Genomic DNA, 18,354 nt, shown 5'->3' on the forward strand with positions numbered 1-18,354 from the left:
CCTAATATGTCTGTTTATCCAAAAGGAAGTAAAAAGGGAGAGCTAGAAAGATAGCATTGCATCACATTACATGGCAATGCAATGCACAGTTGCTGAAGTTGAACCAAAATGAGCTTGTAATCTGGCTTCTGCAACTTTGAACATGAAAAATCCAATGAGGAGAAGAAAAGCAAAGCCAAAGAGTCCATCCCAAAATCCGACAAACAAGCAAAATGAACCAAAAAACATTGAATTCAATTCTTTCTGATTTTAGAAACTGCATTAAAGAAGGGGTGCACCGGTCCTGGAGATACTGCAATACCAGGTCAATGCGTGGAGTGGACAGAGCAAGCTCTTTTTCCATCTCCCTGTTCTAAAAATCCATTTAATATATGGTCCCCAGATAGGGGACGTATCAGATATTAAACTGATAAGAACAGATACTACACTTGATCTTAGCCAAAAGGCCGAGAAGCGATAACCAGAATTGGTTTCAAACTACGGAGCCACCCAAGGATCCTGAAAAGTCCATTTGTGGAGATGAGCTCCTGGACTCCCGTTAAGAAGACATGTTGTCAACCTCTAGATCCCTTACATGCCTGCACTTTTCGGCTTGCTGCTGCTGCAATCCACGCGTTTTAGATCTGCATAACTCCACCTCTTTAAACACAGCACCTTCACCCCCTGCTGTTCCCACCCGCCTCAACACCGTTGGAAGGGAGGAGAACCAATTAAGGCGGGGGGTGGGGTGGAACGAGCAGCTGTCTACCCTTAGCAGGAGGGCTCCTGATTACATACCTCTCCTGCTGCTGCTGCTGCTGGCTGTCCAGCAGCAGACTGAAGGTGGCTGCTGCTGTGCACAGGTATATAAAGGCTCAGAGCCTATTATGACATGCGCAGCCAGCGTTCCATTGCCACATTCCATCTACTGCAGGCAGGATACCTGGCTGGCTGAATGTCGCTGAGAAGCTCACAGAGACCGCCATAAGCAACAGTTTAACAGAATGCCACAGACTAATCAACCAAACTTTTTGGGTTGGGTTCTCTTTTATAGTCTGCAGGCATTAAATGAAAGAAGTCAGTGTTCCAGCAGAGAGAGACAACGTTTCAGAAAAGGCATTGTAGCAAACCAAAAAAGAAATTTTAAGCGCAGCAGAGTAACCAGCGCACATACCTGTTAGCTCAGGTGAGTTTAAAAGGCTGCTGTTGATAACAAGGGCATTTGCTAAATAGATGGTGTGTGTGCAACAATATACTGAAAGGTCAATTATATTGTGCAGCTTATCTCACCACCTGTAGTTATTTAGGTGAAAGCTCCAAAATGCTTGCCTAATATGTCTGTTTATCCAAAAGGAAGTAAAAAGGGAGAGCTAGAAAGATAGCATTGCATCACATTACATGGCAATGCAATGCACAGTTGCTGAAGTTGAACCAAAATGAGCTTGTAATCTGGCTTCTGCAACTTTGAACATGAAAAATCCAATGAGGAGAAGAAAAGCAAAGCCAAAGAGTCCATCCCAAAATCCGACAAACAAGCAAAATGAACAAAAAACATTGAATTCAATTCTTTCTGATTTTAGAAACTGCATTAAAGAAGGGGTGCACCGGTCCTGGAGATACTGCAATACCAGGTCAATGCGTGGAGTGGACAGAGCAAGCTCTTTTTCCATCTCCCTGTTCTAAAAATCCATTTAATATATGGTCCCCAGATAGGGGACGTATCAGATATTAAACTGATAAGAACAGATACTACACTTGATCTTAGCCAAAAGGCCGAGAAGCGATAACCAGAATTGGTTTCAAACTACGGAGCCACCCAAGGATCCTGAAAAGTCCATTTGTGGAGATGAGCTCCTGGACTCCCGTTAAGAAGACATGTTGTCAACCTCTAGATCCCTTACATGCCTGCACTTTTCGGCTTGCTGCTGCTGCAATCCACGCGTTTTAGATCTGCATAACTCCACCTCTTTAAACACAGCACCTTCACCCCCTGCTGTTCCCACCCGCCTCAACACCGTTGGAAGGGAGGAGAACCAATTAAGGCGGGGGGTGGGGTGGAACGAGCAGCTGTCTACCCTTAGCAGGAGGGCTCCTGATTACATACCTCTCCTGCTGCTGCTGCTGCTGGCTGTCCAGCAGCAGACTGAAGGTGGCTGCTGCTGTGCACAGGTATATAAAGGCTCAGAGCCTATTATGACACGCGCAGCCAGCGTTCCATTGCCACATTCCATCTACTGCAGGCAGGATACCTGGCTGGCTGAATGTCGCTGAGAAGCTCACAGAGACCGCCATAAGCAACAGTTTAACAGAATGCCACAGACTAATCAACCAAACTTTTTGGGTTGGGTTCTCTTTTATAGTCTGCAGGCATTAAATGAAAGAAGTCAGTGTTCCAGCAGAGGGAGACAACGTTTCAGAAAAGGCATTGTAGCAAACCAAAAAAGAAATTTTAAGCGCAGCAGAGTAACCAGCGCACATACCTGTTAGCTCAGGTGAGTTTAAAAGGCTGCTGTTGATAACAAGGGCATTTGCTAAATAGATGGTGTGTGTGCAACAATATACTGAAAGGTCAATTATATTGTGCAGCTTATCTCACCACCTGTAGTTATTTAGGTGAAAGCTCCAAAATGCTTGCCTAATATGTCTGTTTATCCAAAAGGAAGTAAAAAGGGAGAGCTAGAAAGATAGCATTGCATCACATTACATGGCAATGCAATGCACAGTTGCTGAAGTTGAACCAAAATGAGCTTGTAATCTGGCTTCTGCAACTTTGAACATGAAAAATCCAATGAGGAGAAGAAAAGCAAAGCCAAAGAGTCCATCCCAAAATCCGACAAACAAGCAAAATGAACAAAAAACATTGAATTCAATTCTTTCTGATTTTAGAAACTGCATTAAAGAAGGGGTGCACCGGTCCTGGAGATACTGCAATACCAGGTCAATGCGTGGAGTGGACAGAGCAAGCTCTTTTTCCATCTCCCTGTTCTAAAAATCCATTTAATATATGGTCCCCAGATAGGGGACGTATCAGATATTAAACTGATAAGAACAGATACTACACTTGATCTTAGCCAAAAGGCCGAGAAGCGATAACCAGAATTGGTTTCAAACTACGGAGCCACCCAAGGATCCTGAAAAGTCCATTTGTGGAGATGAGCTCCTGGACTCCCGTTAAGAAGACATGTTGTCAACCTCTAGATCCCTTACATGCCTGCACTTTTCGGCTTGCTGCTGCTGCAATCCACGCGTTTTAGATCTGCATAACTCCACCTCTTTAAACACAGCACCTTCACCCCCTGCTGTTCCCACCCGCCTCAACACCGTTGGAAGGGAGGAGAACCAATTAAGGCGGGGGGTGGGGTGGAACGAGCAGCTGTCTACCCTTAGCAGGAGGGCTCCTGATTACATACCTCTCCTGCTGCTGCTGGCTGTCCAGCAGCAGACTGAAGGTGGCTGCTGCTGTGCACAGGTATATAAAGGCTCAGAGCCTATTATGACACGCGCAGCCAGCGTTCCATTGCCACATTCCATCTACTGCAGGCAGGATACCTGGCTGGCTGAATGTCGCTGAGAAGCTCACAGAGACCGCCATAAGCAACAGTTTAACAGAATGCCACAGACTAATCAACCAAACTTTTTGGGTTGGGTTCTCTTTTATAGTCTGCAGGCATTAAATGAAAGAAGTCAGTGTTCCAGCAGAGGGAGACAACGTTTCAGAAAAGGCATTGTAGCAAACCAAAAAAGAAATTTTAAGCGCAGCAGAGTAACCAGCGCACATACCTGTTAGCTCAGGTGAGTTTAAAAGGCTGCTGTTGATAACAAGGGCATTTGCTAAATAGATGGTGTGTGTGCAACAATATACTGAAAGGTCAATTATATTGTGCAGCTTATCTCACCACCTGTAGTTATTTAGGTGAAAGCTCCAAAATGCTTGCCTAATATGTCTGTTTATCCAAAAGGAAGTAAAAAGGGAGAGCTAGAAAGATAGCATTGCATCACATTACATGGCAATGCAATGCACAGTTGCTGAAGTTGAACCAAAATGAGCTTGTAATCTGGCTTCTGCAACTTTGAACATGAAAAATCCAATGAGGAGAAGAAAAGCAAAGCCAAAGAGTCCATCCCAAAATCCGACAAACAAGCAAAATGAACAAAAAACATTGAATTCAATTCTTTCTGATTTTAGAAACTGCATTAAAGAAGGGGTGCACCGGTCCTGGAGATACTGCAATACCAGGTCAATGCGTGGAGTGGACAGAGCAAGCTCTTTTTCCATCTCCCTGTTCTAAAAATCCATTTAATATATGGTCCCCAGATAGGGGACGTATCAGATATTAAACTGATAAGAACAGATACTACACTTGATCTTAGCCAAAAGGCCGAGAAGCGATAACCAGAATTGGTTTCAAACTACGGAGCCACCCAAGGATCCTGAAAAGTCCATTTGTGGAGATGAGCTCCTGGACTCCCGTTAAGAAGACATGTTGTCAACCTCTAGATCCCTTACATGCCTGCACTTTTCGGCTTGTTGCTGCTGCAATCCACGCGTTTTAGATCTGCATAACTCCACCTCTTTAAACACAGCACCTTCACCCCCTGCTGTTCCCACCCGCCTCAACACCGTTGGAAGGGAGGAGAACCAATTAAGGCGGGGGGTGGGGTGGAACGAGCAGCTGTCTACCCTTAGCAGGAGGGCTCCTGATTACATACCTCTCCTGCTGCTGCTGCTGCTGGCTGTCCAGCAGCAGACTGAAGGTGGCTGCTGCTGTGCACAGGTATATAAAGGCTCAGAGCCTATTATGACACGCGCAGCCAGCGTTCCATTGCCACATTCCATCTACTGCAGGCAGGATACCTGGCTGGCTGAATGTCGCTGAGAAGCTCACAGAGACCGCCATAAGCAACAGTTTAACAGAATGCCACAGACTAATCAACCAAACTTTTTGGGTTGGGTTCTCTTTTATAGTCTGCAGGCATTAAATGAAAGAAGTCAGTGTTCCAGCAGAGGGAGACAACGTTTCAGAAAAGGCATTGTAGCAAACCAAAAAAGAAATTTTAAGCGCAGCAGAGTAACCAGCGCACATACCTGTTAGCTCAGGTGAGTTTAAAAGGCTGCTGTTGATAACAAGGGCATTTGCTAAATAGATGGTGTGTGTGCAACAATATACTGAAAGGTCAATTATATTGTGCAGCTTATCTCACCACCTGTAGTTATTTAGGTGAAAGCTCCAAAATGCTTGCCTAATATGTCTGTTTATCCAAAAGGAAGTAAAAAGGGAGAGCTAGAAAGATAGCATTGCATCACATTACATGGCAATGCAATGCACAGTTGCTGAAGTTGAACCAAAATGAGCTTGTAATCTGGCTTCTGCAACTTTGAACATGAAAAATCCAATGAGGAGAAGAAAAGCAAAGCCAAAGAGTCCATCCCAAAATCCGACAAACAAGCAAAATGAACAAAAAACATTGAATTCAATTCTTTCTGATTTTAGAAACTGCATTAAAGAAGGGGTGCACCGGTCCTGGAGATACTGCAATACCAGGTCAATGCGTGGAGTGGACAGAGCAAGCTCTTTTTCCATCTCCCTGTTCTAAAAATCCATTTAATATATGGTCCCCAGATAGGGGACGTATCAGATATTAAACTGATAAGAACAGATACTACACTTGATCTTAGCCAAAAGGCCGAGAAGCGATAACCAGAATTGGTTTCAAACTACGGAGCCACCCAAGGATCCTGAAAAGTCCATTTGTGGAGATGAGCTCCTGGACTCCCGTTAAGAAGACATGTTGTCAACCTCTAGATCCCTTACATGCCTGCACTTTTCGGCTTGCTGCTGCTGCAATCCACGCGTTTTAGATCTGCATAACTCCACCTCTTTAAACACAGCACCTTCACCCCCTGCTGTTCCCACCCGCCTCAACACCGTTGGAAGGGAGGAGAACCAATTAAGGCGGGGGGTGGGGTGGAACGAGCAGCTGTCTACCCTTAGCAGGAGGGCTCCTGATTACATACCTCTCCTGCTGCTGCTGCTGCTGGCTGTCCAGCAGCAGACTGAAGGTGGCTGCTGCTGTGCACAGGTATATAAAGGCTCAGAGCCTATTATGACACGCGCAGCCAGCGTTCCATTGCCACATTCCATCTACTGCAGGCAGGATACCTGGCTGGCTGAATGTCGCTGAGAAGCTCACAGAGACCGCCATAAGCAACAGTTTAACAGAATGCCACAGACTAATCAACCAAACTTTTTGGGTTGGGTTCTCTTTTATAGTCTGCAGGCATTAAATGAAAGAAGTCAGTGTTCCAGCAGAGGGAGACAACGTTTCAGAAAAGGCATTGTAGCAAACCAAAAAAGAAATTTTAAGCGCAGCAGAGTAACCAGCGCACATACCTGTTAGCTCAGGTGAGTTTAAAAGGCTGCTGTTGATAACAAGGGCATTTGCTAAATAGATGGTGTGTGTGCAACAATATACTGAAAGGTCAATTATATTGTGCAGCTTATCTCACCACCTGTAGTTATTTAGGTGAAAGCTCCAAAATGCTTGCCTAATATGTCTGTTTATCCAAAAGGAAGTAAAAAGGGAGAGCTAGAAAGATAGCATTGCATCACATTACATGGCAATGCAATGCACAGTTGCTGAAGTTGAACCAAAATGAGCTTGTAATCTGGCTTCTGCAACTTTGAACATGAAAAATCCAATGAGGAGAAGAAAAGCAAAGCCAAAGAGTCCATCCCAAAATCCGACAAACAAGCAAAATGAACAAAAAACATTGAATTCAATTCTTTCTGATTTTAGAAACTGCATTAAAGAAGGGGTGCACCGGTCCTGGAGATACTGCAATACCAGGTCAATGCGTGGAGTGGACAGAGCAAGCTCTTTTTCCATCTCCCTGTTCTAAAAATCCATTTAATATATGGTCCCCAGATAGGGGACGTATCAGATATTAAACTGATAAGAACAGATAAGGTTTCAACATAAATTTATTCAGATATAAAAAAGTACAAAAACACGTTATTCTTATTTACAGCGTTAATAGAGCTCTTTCCACAGACATTATTAGTACAAAATAGTATTCCACATGTAAAAACACCATCTTCTATTCGCTTCGTGTTTACCCACATCTTTGACATCTTTCAAATAATAAATATACATTTCGCTAAAAACCATTCTAATACAATCATTGATGGAAATACAGTCACGTTTGAACAACAAAATATTCCTCACTTTCCACATAGCACTTTTTGCACAATTTATTATACACCAGCATATTTTGGTTTGATGTAAAGTTGGGCAATTAAAAAGTCCGTATAAAACATATTCGTGACAAAAGTCTTTCAGACCACAAACCCATTTCAAAAGCACCCCCAGTCTCCGCCAAAGTTCTTGCGCATAAAAACAGTTCCAAAACAGATGTAAAACCGTCTCATCACTTCCACACGAGTCTCTAGGACATTTTGCCCGCGCCGCCAGGCCTCTCCTGTGCTGAAAGTCTCTAGTTGGGAGGCACTGGTGGACGGACATCCAGGCAAGGTCTTTATGAATATTTGCGAGAAACTTTCCAAACACATTCCTCCAGACTCGCTTGGATCTGCTCCAGGAAAAGTTGATTACTTCAGATACTCTTTCTTCCCTTCTCAGATGAGTTATCAATTTCCTTCGGTCTTGAAGAATATCAGTATCCAAGTCTCTTAATTTATAATTTCTACATACTTTCTCTAAGATGATAAGATGCTTTGGGGGACATAATAAAACAGGCGAAGATAAGGATGGCCGTAGCCATCTCTTAAAAACATAACCACAAGTATATTTTAAAAACAGACTAAAAACACTGTTAGAATTAAGAAGCTTAAAACAGAAACAGAAGAAATTTATATACAAAAACATGCTCAAATCCGGGACATCCTTTCCACCATTTTGATGCCTTTTATACATTTCTGTGCGTTTTACTTTTTCCATCTTCGAGCCCCAAATAAATATAAACATGCAGCGAGTCAGCTTTTTGAGCATTAAGTCGGAGGGAGGGTACACAATTGCAACATATAACATCATTGGCAATAATACAGACTTAATAATTAGAACTTTCCCTTCGATTGACAAACTACGCAAATTCCAAAAGGATAGTTTCTTCACCATTTTCTCCTGGACCTCCCCCCAACTCACAACCCCGTCATTTTCTTTATTAAAAGTAATGCCCAAAATTTTAACTTTATCACACTTCATTTTGACTGCTGGTAGGTCCACTGTATCCCAGGAACCAATTGTCAAACACTCAGTTTTATTAAAATTCAACTTAAAACCTGAAGCCTGACTAAAAAAACTGGTACACCTCACCACCCTCCGGAGGGAAGCAGGATCCGTGCAGATGGCAGTAACATCGTCCATATACCCGAAGACTTTAATTTGGGCCCCCCCTCCACCCGGAACAGGGACCCCACGGATCACTTTATCTTTCCTAATTTGGCATAATAAAGGCTCCATAGCACAAATAAACAGGATCGGGGACAAAGGGCAGCCCTGCTTCACTCCGGATTCCAGCGGTATTTCACCTGTTAAGAAGCCATTAACAGAGATTTGACAATATGAATCTTTATACAAAATCTTAATTAGAGACATGATAAAATCCGGGATCGCCATCTTCTTTAAAACACTAAAAAGATACTTGTGCGATACCCTGTCGAACGCCTTCTCAATGTCCAGCGCCAACAGGGCTAAATTCTGACCACGATCCCTAGTATACCATATTGCATCTCTTATGACATTTAACACCTCCGCAATACTCCTTCCCGGTACACCACAAACTTGTTCTGGTTGTATCAACTTATCAATTATCATTTTAAGCCGGCATGCAATAAATTTGGCTAATACTTTATAATCCATGTTGAGGAGGGTGATAGGCCTCCAATTTGCAAGGTCCTCACGAGCCCCTTTCTTTTTAAAGATCAAGGACACTATTCCCCTCCTCCATCCCTTGGGCAACCGTTTACACTTAAAAACCTCCTTAAAAAGTGCTAAAAGATCATCCTTTAAAATATCCCAGAAAGTCAGATAAAATTCGACGGGGAGACCGTCTGCTCCCGGAGCTTTGCCCTTTGAAAAACTTTTAAAAATGTTAAAAAGTTCCTCTAAGCTAAAATCCCGTATTAAAAACTCCTGATCTGACTGATTCAACTTAAAATCTAGGACATTAAGAGCATCTTGTAAAAAGGAATCATCCACACTTTTCTCACTAAAAAGGAGTCGGTAAAAATCAAAAGCCACGTTCTTCATGCCCTGTATAGTGGATTCTTCACCTAAACAAGTAATCGCATCTTTCCTCTCCATTGCTTTTTTAAAAAAGAAGCGTGTACATTTTTCATCTTCTTCTAACTGCTTTACCTTTGAATTAAAAATAACCTCTCTCCCCTTCTGCTCCAAAAGTGTATGTATTTCTGCTTTTAGGCTGACAATGTCTTCCTCCACCTCCAACCCAATCTCTTTAAATTTATAAAGTGTCTGCAGCCTAGTATTTAGATTTGAGAAAAATTGTTTTTTCTGTCTTGATTTCTTCCTCCCTGCCGTGATAAAAAAAAGCCTAATTTTATTTTTAATCTTTTCCCACCAAGACAACATTTTTATATAAGGAGGCCTATGTTGTCTCCATTCCTGGTAGGCTGTACAAAAATCCGACCTTATCTGAGGATCCTCCAGCAGATGTGTCCCCAAACGCCACAGTCCTTTGTTTATTCTCTGCTCTCCTTGGTATTCTAACTGTAATTTTAACATTTTGTGATCGGAAAATAAATTAGACATTAGATCAAACATCACCGGCTTAAAATCCACAGATAAAAACATAAAATCGATCCTAGAGGCCACTCCCCGACCGGACCATGTAAATCCAGGGTCCGTCGGTGAAAGAGACCTCCAGGCATCGCATAGCTTAAAATCAGTTTGAAAATTTTTTAGCAGAAAACATGACTTATCCAACTTACGGAGAGGGTCCCCTCATACTCGTTGTTCGCCGACACTAAGGCAGTTGAAATCCCCACCTATCAGGAGGGGAGAAGACCCAACACAAAATACAGGCAAAATTTCAAACAATTGGATGCGCTCTTGCTTGTCGGGAGGAGCATACACATTAATTATGCGAAAACTAAAATTATTAATATGCAAATGTACTAACATTGCCCTGCCTGGTGTAATCTCTGTAACAGAGGAAAACACGATGTTATTACCACGACAGAGCAAACCCACTCCAGCAGACCTATTCACATTTGAGCCGGACCACACTGACGGTCCCGACTTCCAATCCTTTTTAAGCTCGTCATAATTAATTGAGTGTTGTAGTCCACATTCCTGCAATAAACACACATCAAAGTCTAAAGTCTCTAAATATTGAAAAAGAGCAGCCCTGCGAACAGGGCTCTTTAAAGATCTCACATTCAGTGAGAGGCATTTTATGGACGGCATTAAAGTCAAGGTGGGAGGGAGTCATCCAGAATCATCTTGACCTGTTCAGGACTATGATCCAACAGTGCCTCCAAGATCCCTGACTCCGGGGAAAAGGAAATGTTCATTGGATCCGAGGCAGTGACCGGGTATCCAGCTCCTGCTCCCTGCAGCCACAAATCACCGACACCCAAGGAAACATCCGGTGAATCCGGACAGACATCCGCACGCATCTTTTTCCCGCTGGGTTCAGGTAGGTCACTAGTGCAATCTTCTCCCACTACTGCCTCATGGTCTCTCTTCTCGAGGTCGTCACCTAGGGAAAAACACACTGCGTCCTGCTGGCTCGACACTTGAATAGCATCTGGGGCCTTCGCAGCAGGGCCCACCAGTGCCAACATACTGGGGGCACCCTGCTCCAGCACACCAGAAACACACACATCTTCAGGGGCCATCGACACAGAGACACCCTCCCGAACAGAAGAGCATCCCTGCTCCGGTCCCTGGACGGACCGCCCATAGTCCCCTTTTTGCGGGGGCTTCTTCTTTGCCACCTCCACTACAGAGGGGCCAGTAGAGCTTAGCTCAGTCCTGTCAAGGGGATCCTCCCCGACGGACACTGAGGGGCGAGCTAGAGATTGTCTTCGCCAGGGACCCCCAGTTGCCTCTGCATATGTCCGTACCTTGGTTCTCTGGGGGCAACTCCGGAATACATGTCCATCCTCCCCGCACAGATTACACTGTTTCTTGTGAGGACAGTCTTTCGTCAAGTGTCCATACTGGCTGCAATTATTACAACGGGCAGCCCTCCTCTCCTGGCAAGCGTCTTGGGTATGCCCCATTGTGCCACAATTCCTACAATACAAGGGCATACCTTGATAGAAGAGGTATCCTCGGCTCTTCCCGATTGTGAAGGTGGAGGGAGGGTGCTGTGTTCCTCCGACTCCCGTTGGATCCTTCTTTAATCGTGCCAGGAACCTCCGCTTCCCACACCAAAAATTAACTGCATTTTTAATTTTTCCTAAAAAGGACACGTCATCGCAATAGCGACGCAAGAAAGTCAAAATATCCAGCACTTCCACAAAAGGGTTAGGGAAGTGAACCACAATCTGGACTTCTTCATAAACAAATAATAAGGAAAAAATCAAACCTTCCATTTCGTCCATGTGGCTATTTTCGTTCACTTTCTGGACCAGTTGTTGGCAGCACCCTTGACTCCTAAAAGTGATGGTGTAGGTACCTTTCGATTCGTTGTCCTGGAAGCAGAAGATGTCCTCTCTACTAAATCCCAGAAGTCCAAGAAGGATGATGTTGCAAACATACTGGATGTTTTTCTCACAGCGAAACTTCTCCAAAACGTCAATTCGCACTGTATTTCTCATCCGGGGTTCACCCGATGCATATGACAGCACAGCCGGCATCTCTTCCAAAAAAAGTACGCCAACTACGGAAAGAAAAAAAAGGCATATGCCTTTTTAGGGGATCACTTCCCGTTGCTCCCGGACTAAGCCTCTCTCCCTATAGCAGCAGGGGGGTGAAGTCCCTCCGAAGAGGAACGATCCCCCCAGGCCGAGAGAGAGGGTACCGGAAGCACCCAGATAGACAACAACCAAACAGACAAGCTGTAAGATCGAAGCCAAAAGGCCGAGAAGCGATAACCAGAATTGGTTTCAAACTACGGAGCCACCCAAGGATCCTGAAAAGTCCATTTGTGGAGATGAGCTCCTGGACTCCCGTTAAGAAGACATGTTGTCAACCTCTAGATCCCTTACATGCCTGCACTTTTCGGCTTGCTGCTGCTGCAATCCACGCGTTTTAGATCTGCATAACTCCACCTCTTTAAACACAGCACCTTCACCCCCTGCTGTTCCCACCCGCCTCAACACCGTTGGAAGGGAGGAGAACCAATTAAGGCGGGGGGTGGGGTGGAACGAGCAGCTGTCTACCCTTAGCAGGAGGGCTCCTGATTACATACCTCTCCTGCTGCTGCTGCTGCTGGCTGTCCAGCAGCAGACTGAAGGTGGCTGCTGCTGTGCACAGGTATATAAAGGCTCAGAGCCTATTATGACACGCGCAGCCAGCGTTCCATTGCCACATTCCATCTACTGCAGGCAGGATACCTGGCTGGCTGAATGTCGCTGAGAAGCTCACAGAGACCGCCATAAGCAACAGTTTAACAGAATGCCACAGACTAATCAACCAAACTTTTTGGGTTGGGTTCTCTTTTATAGTCTGCAGGCATTAAATGAAAGAAGTCAGTGTTCCAGCAGAGGGAGACAACGTTTCAGAAAAGGCATTGTAGCAAACCAAAAAAGAAATTTTAAGCGCAGCAGAGTAACCAGCGCACATACCTGTTAGCTCAGGTGAGTTTAAAAGGCTGCTGTTGATAACAAGGGCATTTGCTAAATAGATGGTGTGTGTGCAACAATATACTGAAAGGTCAATTATATTGTGCAGCTTATCTCACCACCTGTAGTTATTTAGGTGAAAGCTCCAAAATGCTTGCCTAATATGTCTGTTTATCCAAAAGGAAGTAAAAAGGGAGAGCTAGAAAGATAGCATTGCATCACATTACATGGCAATGCAATGCACAGTTGCTGAAGTTGAACCAAAATGAGCTTGTAATCTGGCTTCTGCAACTTTGAACATGAAAAATCCAATGAGGAGAAGAAAAGCAAAGCCAAAGAGTCCATCCCAAAATCCGACAAACAAGCAAAATGAACAAAAAACATTGAATTCAATTCTTTCTGATTTTAGAAACTGCATTAAAGAAGGGGTGCACCGGTCCTGGAGATACTGCAATACCAGGTCAATGCGTGGAGTGGACAGAGCAAGCTCTTTTTCCATCTCCCTGTTCTAAAAATCCATTTAATATATGGTCCCCAGATAGGGGACGTATCAGATATTAAACTGATAAGAACAGATACTACACTTGATCTTAGCCAAAAGGCCGAGAAGCGATAACCAGAATTGGTTTCAAACTACGGAGCCACCCAAGGATCCTGAAAATCCATTTGTGGAGATGAGCTCCTGGACTCCCGTTAAGAAGACATGTTGTCAACCTCTAGATCCCTTACATGCCTGCACTTTTCGGCTTGCTGCTGCTGCAATCCACGCGTTTTAGATCTGCATAACTCCACCTCTTTAAACACAGCACCTTCACCCCCTGCTGTTCCCACCCGCCTCAACACCGTTGGAAGGGAGGAGAACCAATTAAGGCGGGGGGTGGGGTGGAACGAGCAGCTGTCTACCCTTAGCAGGAGGGCTCCTGATTACATACCTCTCCTGCTGCTGCTGCTGCTGGCTGTCCAGCAGCAGACTGAAGGTGGCTGCTGCTGTGCACAGGTATATAAAGGCTCAGAGCCTATTATGACACGCGCAGCCAGCGTTCCATTGCCACATTCCATCTACTGCAGGCAGGATACCTGGCTGGCTGAATGTCGCTGAGAAGCTCACAGAGACCGCCATAAGCAACAGTTTAACAGAATGCCACAGACTAATCAACCAAACTTTTTGGGTTGGGTTCTCTTTTATAGTCTGCAGGCATTAAATGAAAGAAGTCAGTGTTCCAGCAGAGGGAGACAACGTTTCAGAAAAGGCATTGTAGCAAACCAAAAAAGAAATTTTAAGCGCAGCAGAGTAACCAGCGCACATACCTGTTAGCTCAGGTGAGTTTTAAAGGCTGCTGTTGATAACAAGGGCATTTGCTAAATAGATGGTGTGTGTGCAACAATATACTGAAAGGTCAATTATATTGTGCAGCTTATCTCACCACCTGTAGTTATTTAGGTGAAAGCTCCAAAATGCTTGCCTAATATGTCTGTTTATCCAAAAGGAAGTAAAAAGGGAGAGCTAGAAAGATAGCATTGCATCACATTACATGGCAATGCAATGCACAGTTGCTGAAGTTGAACCAAAATGAGCTTGTAATCTGGCTTCTGCAACTTTGAACATGAAAAATCCAATGAGGAGAAGAAAAGCAAAGCCAAAGAGTCCATCCCAAAATCCGACAAACAAGCAAAATGAACAAAAAACATTGAATTCAATTCTTTCTGATTTTAGAAACTGCATTAAAGAAGGGCCTGTGGAACCTCTCTGTAAGCAAATAGCAGGTGTGGGAGGTAACACTCCCAGTCGCGACCCTGGGTTTCAACCAGCATTTTTAACATCTGTTTGAGGGTACCGTTGAATCGCTCACACAAACCATTGGTCTGTGGGTGATACGCGCTCGATACCAAATGCTGCTCCTGCATTTTCTTACATAGGGCCTCCATTAAGTGTGACATGAACTGGGTCCCCTGGTTGGTAAGCATCTCCCTGGGAAATCCTACTCGCGAAAAGATGGCCAAGAGGGCATCCGCCACCTTATCCACCCTAATTGAGGACAGGGCTACTGCCTCCGGATACCGGGTAGCATAGTCTACCACGGTAAGGATGAAACATTTTCCAGAGCTGCTGGGTATGGCCAGTGGTCCCACAATGTCCACAGCAATCCTCTGGAAAGGCTCCTCTATCACTGGCAAGGAGATCAGGGGGGCTTTGGGGGCCGGCCCTGACTTTCCCACTCTTTGACATGTGGTACAGGAGCGACAGTAGTTCACCACATCTGTCCTCATTTTGGGCCAATAAAAGTGATGAGACAGCCGGGCCTTGGTTTTGCTGACCCCCAAGTGTCCAGCGAGTAGAATTTTATGGGCGATCCGCAACAACTCATCCCTGAATTGGTAGGGGACGACCAGGTGTCTTTCCCTCAGCCACTCCTGTTGGGGTGTACAGGGAACTGTCTACCGGTACAACCTCCCTTGGTCCCAGAATACCCTCTCCTTATCCGACTCGGAGGTGGGTTCCTCAGCGAGGCTCCTTAACGTCTCCAGGCTAGCATCTGAGTGCAGAGCTGCCTGAAACTCCTGGCTGGAGGAAACCAGAAATGAGGTTAAGGCCACATCCTCACTGGGACCCTCTGGGACCGGCCCTGGGTCCATACATGATCCTGTTATTCCTCTGCTCGAGAAGGGTCCAGAAGGCAGGGCGTTACTTGCATTCTGGGCACTCTGACTGCAGGTAACAGCGGCTATATAGGCCGTCTCCCCGGGGAATAACACCGTCTCATTAGCCTGCGAGGCCATGAGAACTACTTCTCCATCATCCTCCATTACCTCAGGCACAGTGCTACGTATGGGGCAGCGACTATCAGCCAGGTCACCTTCTGTTGTGACTAGTGTTGAGCCACCCCCGTAGTGTTCGAGTTCGGTTCGGTTCGTCGAACACCCGTGTGTTCGCCGAACTGTTCGTCGAACTGTTCGTCGAACACCTTCGAACACCGTTAAAACCAATGGCAGGCAAACAAAAACACATAGAAACACATAGAAAACACCTTCAAAGGTGTCCAAAAGCTGACAAACTGCTCAGAAGACACAACTAACACATGGAAAAGTGACAAGTACATATAGTCATGCGAAAAGAAAAGAGGTGGAGGAGTAAAAGGAGGGGGAGACACAGATATAGGCATGTCATGCCCTTCTAAAATCCAAAAAGTGAGAAGCCGAGACGGCCAGTCCGCTCCTGCCCGTGCCACCTCCGTGTCGCCGGGTTTGTGCCAGAGCCGCGGTGAACCCTGACGGCCAGCCCCCCTCTCCCAATACTGGTGCCTGTCCGCTGGTGGGTCGAGAGAGCCCCCCTGTGGTGGAGGCAGCTCTAAGCTTTTTAATTTAAATTGTCCCTCTAATTTGAATGAATACACTTTAAATCCATTTACAAGGATCTATTGGAGGGCAAGTCTCATGCCAGCAGCCGCGTAATTCCAGCTCCAGTAGCGTCCACTAAAGCTGCTGCAGTTAAAAAGCTTTTATAAGGATCGAGCTCGGCTGTCCACCGCAAGGCATCCTAGTGCCAGTCCCAGCCCCTATGCCTTGGGGTGCCTCCTGATGCTCTTCACTGAGTATCCCGTGGTCCCAAAGCATTTCCTTTGAAAAAATTAAGTGTCCAAACTACAGGTGGTGTAGCTTGCTTAACAGCCGGGATAATCCGCTGACTAGCAGACACTGCTACTAGGCACAAAGTATTTCCTGGGCTAGATGCAGTTAAAAATTTGTAAGTAGATACTCTCGTTGGATGCTGAGAAAGCATTCCATAGAGTCTCCTGGCACGCCATATATGATTCTCTTAAAAAGCTTGGGGTAGGGGTCTAGGGGACCCTTTTATAGCCAAAATCACGGCCCTGTATCACAATACGTCACCTAGGCTGAAGATAAATGGAACTGTAGCACCGAGGGCTCGGTTGCTACAGACGTATTGCACCTCACCCAGAGGTGTGATATCTCACTCTCAGATAAGGATGGAGTGTGGATCAGGACCCGACACCTGCATGCATTACACCACATTGCCGTGGGGCAGGGCGACCAATATGCCCCTGAGATGGGCACGACAGTCCCTGTCCCTGGCTGGAGTGGGGGGAGGGAACACTGAGGAAGGGGAACCCTGCAGTGCAGGAGCAGGGAGGAAGCAGTTCCTGGGTGCATTGAGAAGGGAGTATAAAAGGTGGGCACCATCTTAGTTCAGTGCAGAGAAGTCTGAGCAGAAGTGGCAGGGAGCAGGGGCTCTGCATGAGCTCTGCTCCGGAGGCGGGCCTAGTAACAGAGGCCCAGGCCTGCAAGAGGGAGAAGGAAGGAAGAGGAGCGGAGAAGGCTCCAGGAACGAGGAATGAAGGGATCCCAGGGGTGCGGACGGGCGAGTCGCCACCGCACGCCCGAATCCACCTGCGTGGAGGGGTCAGGCCAAAGGGGGAGACCGGTCCCCGAACTAGTGGAGGCAGGAAAGACCCTCAGCTAGAAACCGGAGGCTCTGACATTTTATGTGGCGCAGCCCCTTGCTCCACCCGCTAGGAAGGCACCACATAGGGTCAGGGAAACTGGCGCCAAGTTTACCAAGAGGAGGCCCGAGGCAGCCGGACAGAAGTGTTGGTAAGAAAGGCCAGACAAAGGACACACAAAGGGGGTCCTGTGAAGCGCTCCAAAGTTATCTGGGAGTTGTCTGAGACCCTCACCTGGTGAGCACAGTACGACGTGGGCAGCCGTTACCTGCAGACGTGGTCTGGATAATAAGAACTGTGAGTAAAGGCCCTGAACTGCATCACTGACTCCGTGTCGTTACTGCTGCTGCCCTGCACCATCACCCCCATCCTCCGCATACACTGCCCTGAGGCTATACTCCTACCGTGGGGAGTTATGCTACGCTCTGCTGCACCCACAACACCAGCCTTAGCGGTCTGCCCTGTAGCGGCGGTTCACTCTGACCGCAATCCACGGGTGGCGTAGTCGGACATTTAAACATCAAAACCACATAAATAGTTCCGCCACTGGTTTGACCGCCCTGAGCCACGGAACCGGATCGCCGCCACGAAGACTACAACCACCAGCATCCACCAAAAAGGGTCCGGCTCCGGGTGTCCCAAGGCCCAGGGGGTGCGTCAGAACATTTTCATCACCTTTCACAATCACCAATGGGACAAGGCAGGGATGTCCTCTGTCCCCTCTCTTATACATCCTAGTGACGGAGCACCTGCTCTCATCAATTCGCCATAACCCCAATATTAGGTGGATTGAGGTGGGAGGCACCGAGTACAAGTGCTCTCTATTTGCTGATGATGTCCTAGTATATATCACTCAATCACATATATCCATCCCTGCTGTTATGGCTGAAATAGATCACTTTGTTACATGGTAAAATTTTAAAATCAATGCAGCGAAGTCTGAGGCCCTCGATGTCTCCCTCCCTAAATCCATATAGGATTCCATCCAGTCCAACTTTCCCTTTGCCTGGCCCTCACAGGGTATCAAATACTTAGGAATTCCTATTCATAGAGACCTCTCCCATCTATGTTATCTTAATTTTGGGCCCTTTATTGAACAATTCCATACAGACCACGGTTGGCAAGTTAGAACTGTAAGA

At 46.0% G+C, this 18,354-nt stretch overlaps 7 non-coding genes across 7 annotated transcripts; all 7 read right to left on the reverse strand.

Moving 5' to 3' along the window:
• Positions 1-267: 267 nt before the first annotated feature.
• Positions 268-458, reverse strand: LOC141213928 (U2 spliceosomal RNA). The gene has a single exon (XR_012283261.1). It is a non-coding gene; the product is annotated as a U2 spliceosomal RNA (small nuclear RNA).
• Positions 459-1,573: 1,115 nt separating this feature from the next.
• Positions 1,574-1,764, reverse strand: LOC141213929 (U2 spliceosomal RNA). The gene has a single exon (XR_012283262.1). It is a non-coding gene; the product is annotated as a U2 spliceosomal RNA (small nuclear RNA).
• A 1,115-nt stretch (positions 1,765-2,879) lies between these two features.
• Positions 2,880-3,070, reverse strand: LOC141213930 (U2 spliceosomal RNA). Its single transcript, XR_012283263.1, has one exon. It is a non-coding gene; the product is annotated as a U2 spliceosomal RNA (small nuclear RNA).
• A 1,109-nt stretch (positions 3,071-4,179) lies between these two features.
• Positions 4,180-4,370, reverse strand: LOC141213931 (U2 spliceosomal RNA). Its single transcript, XR_012283264.1, has one exon. It is a non-coding gene; the product is annotated as a U2 spliceosomal RNA (small nuclear RNA).
• Positions 4,371-5,485: 1,115 nt separating this feature from the next.
• LOC141213932 (U2 spliceosomal RNA) lies at positions 5,486-5,676 on the reverse strand. The gene has a single exon (XR_012283265.1). It is a non-coding gene; the product is annotated as a U2 spliceosomal RNA (small nuclear RNA).
• A 1,115-nt stretch (positions 5,677-6,791) lies between these two features.
• LOC141214087 (U2 spliceosomal RNA) lies at positions 6,792-6,974 on the reverse strand. Its single transcript, XR_012283415.1, has one exon. It is a non-coding gene; the product is annotated as a U2 spliceosomal RNA (small nuclear RNA).
• Positions 6,975-13,178: 6,204 nt separating this feature from the next.
• Positions 13,179-13,369, reverse strand: LOC141213933 (U2 spliceosomal RNA). Its single transcript, XR_012283266.1, has one exon. It is a non-coding gene; the product is annotated as a U2 spliceosomal RNA (small nuclear RNA).
• Positions 13,370-18,354: the final 4,985 nt, after the last annotated feature.

Source organism: Phyllobates terribilis, unplaced genomic scaffold, assembly GCF_046119375.1.
Source record: "Phyllobates terribilis strain yellow unplaced genomic scaffold, ASM4611937v1 Scaffold_213__1_contigs__length_3403324, whole genome shotgun sequence".
Classification (NCBI taxonomy): domain Eukaryota; kingdom Metazoa; phylum Chordata; class Amphibia; order Anura; family Dendrobatidae; genus Phyllobates; species Phyllobates terribilis.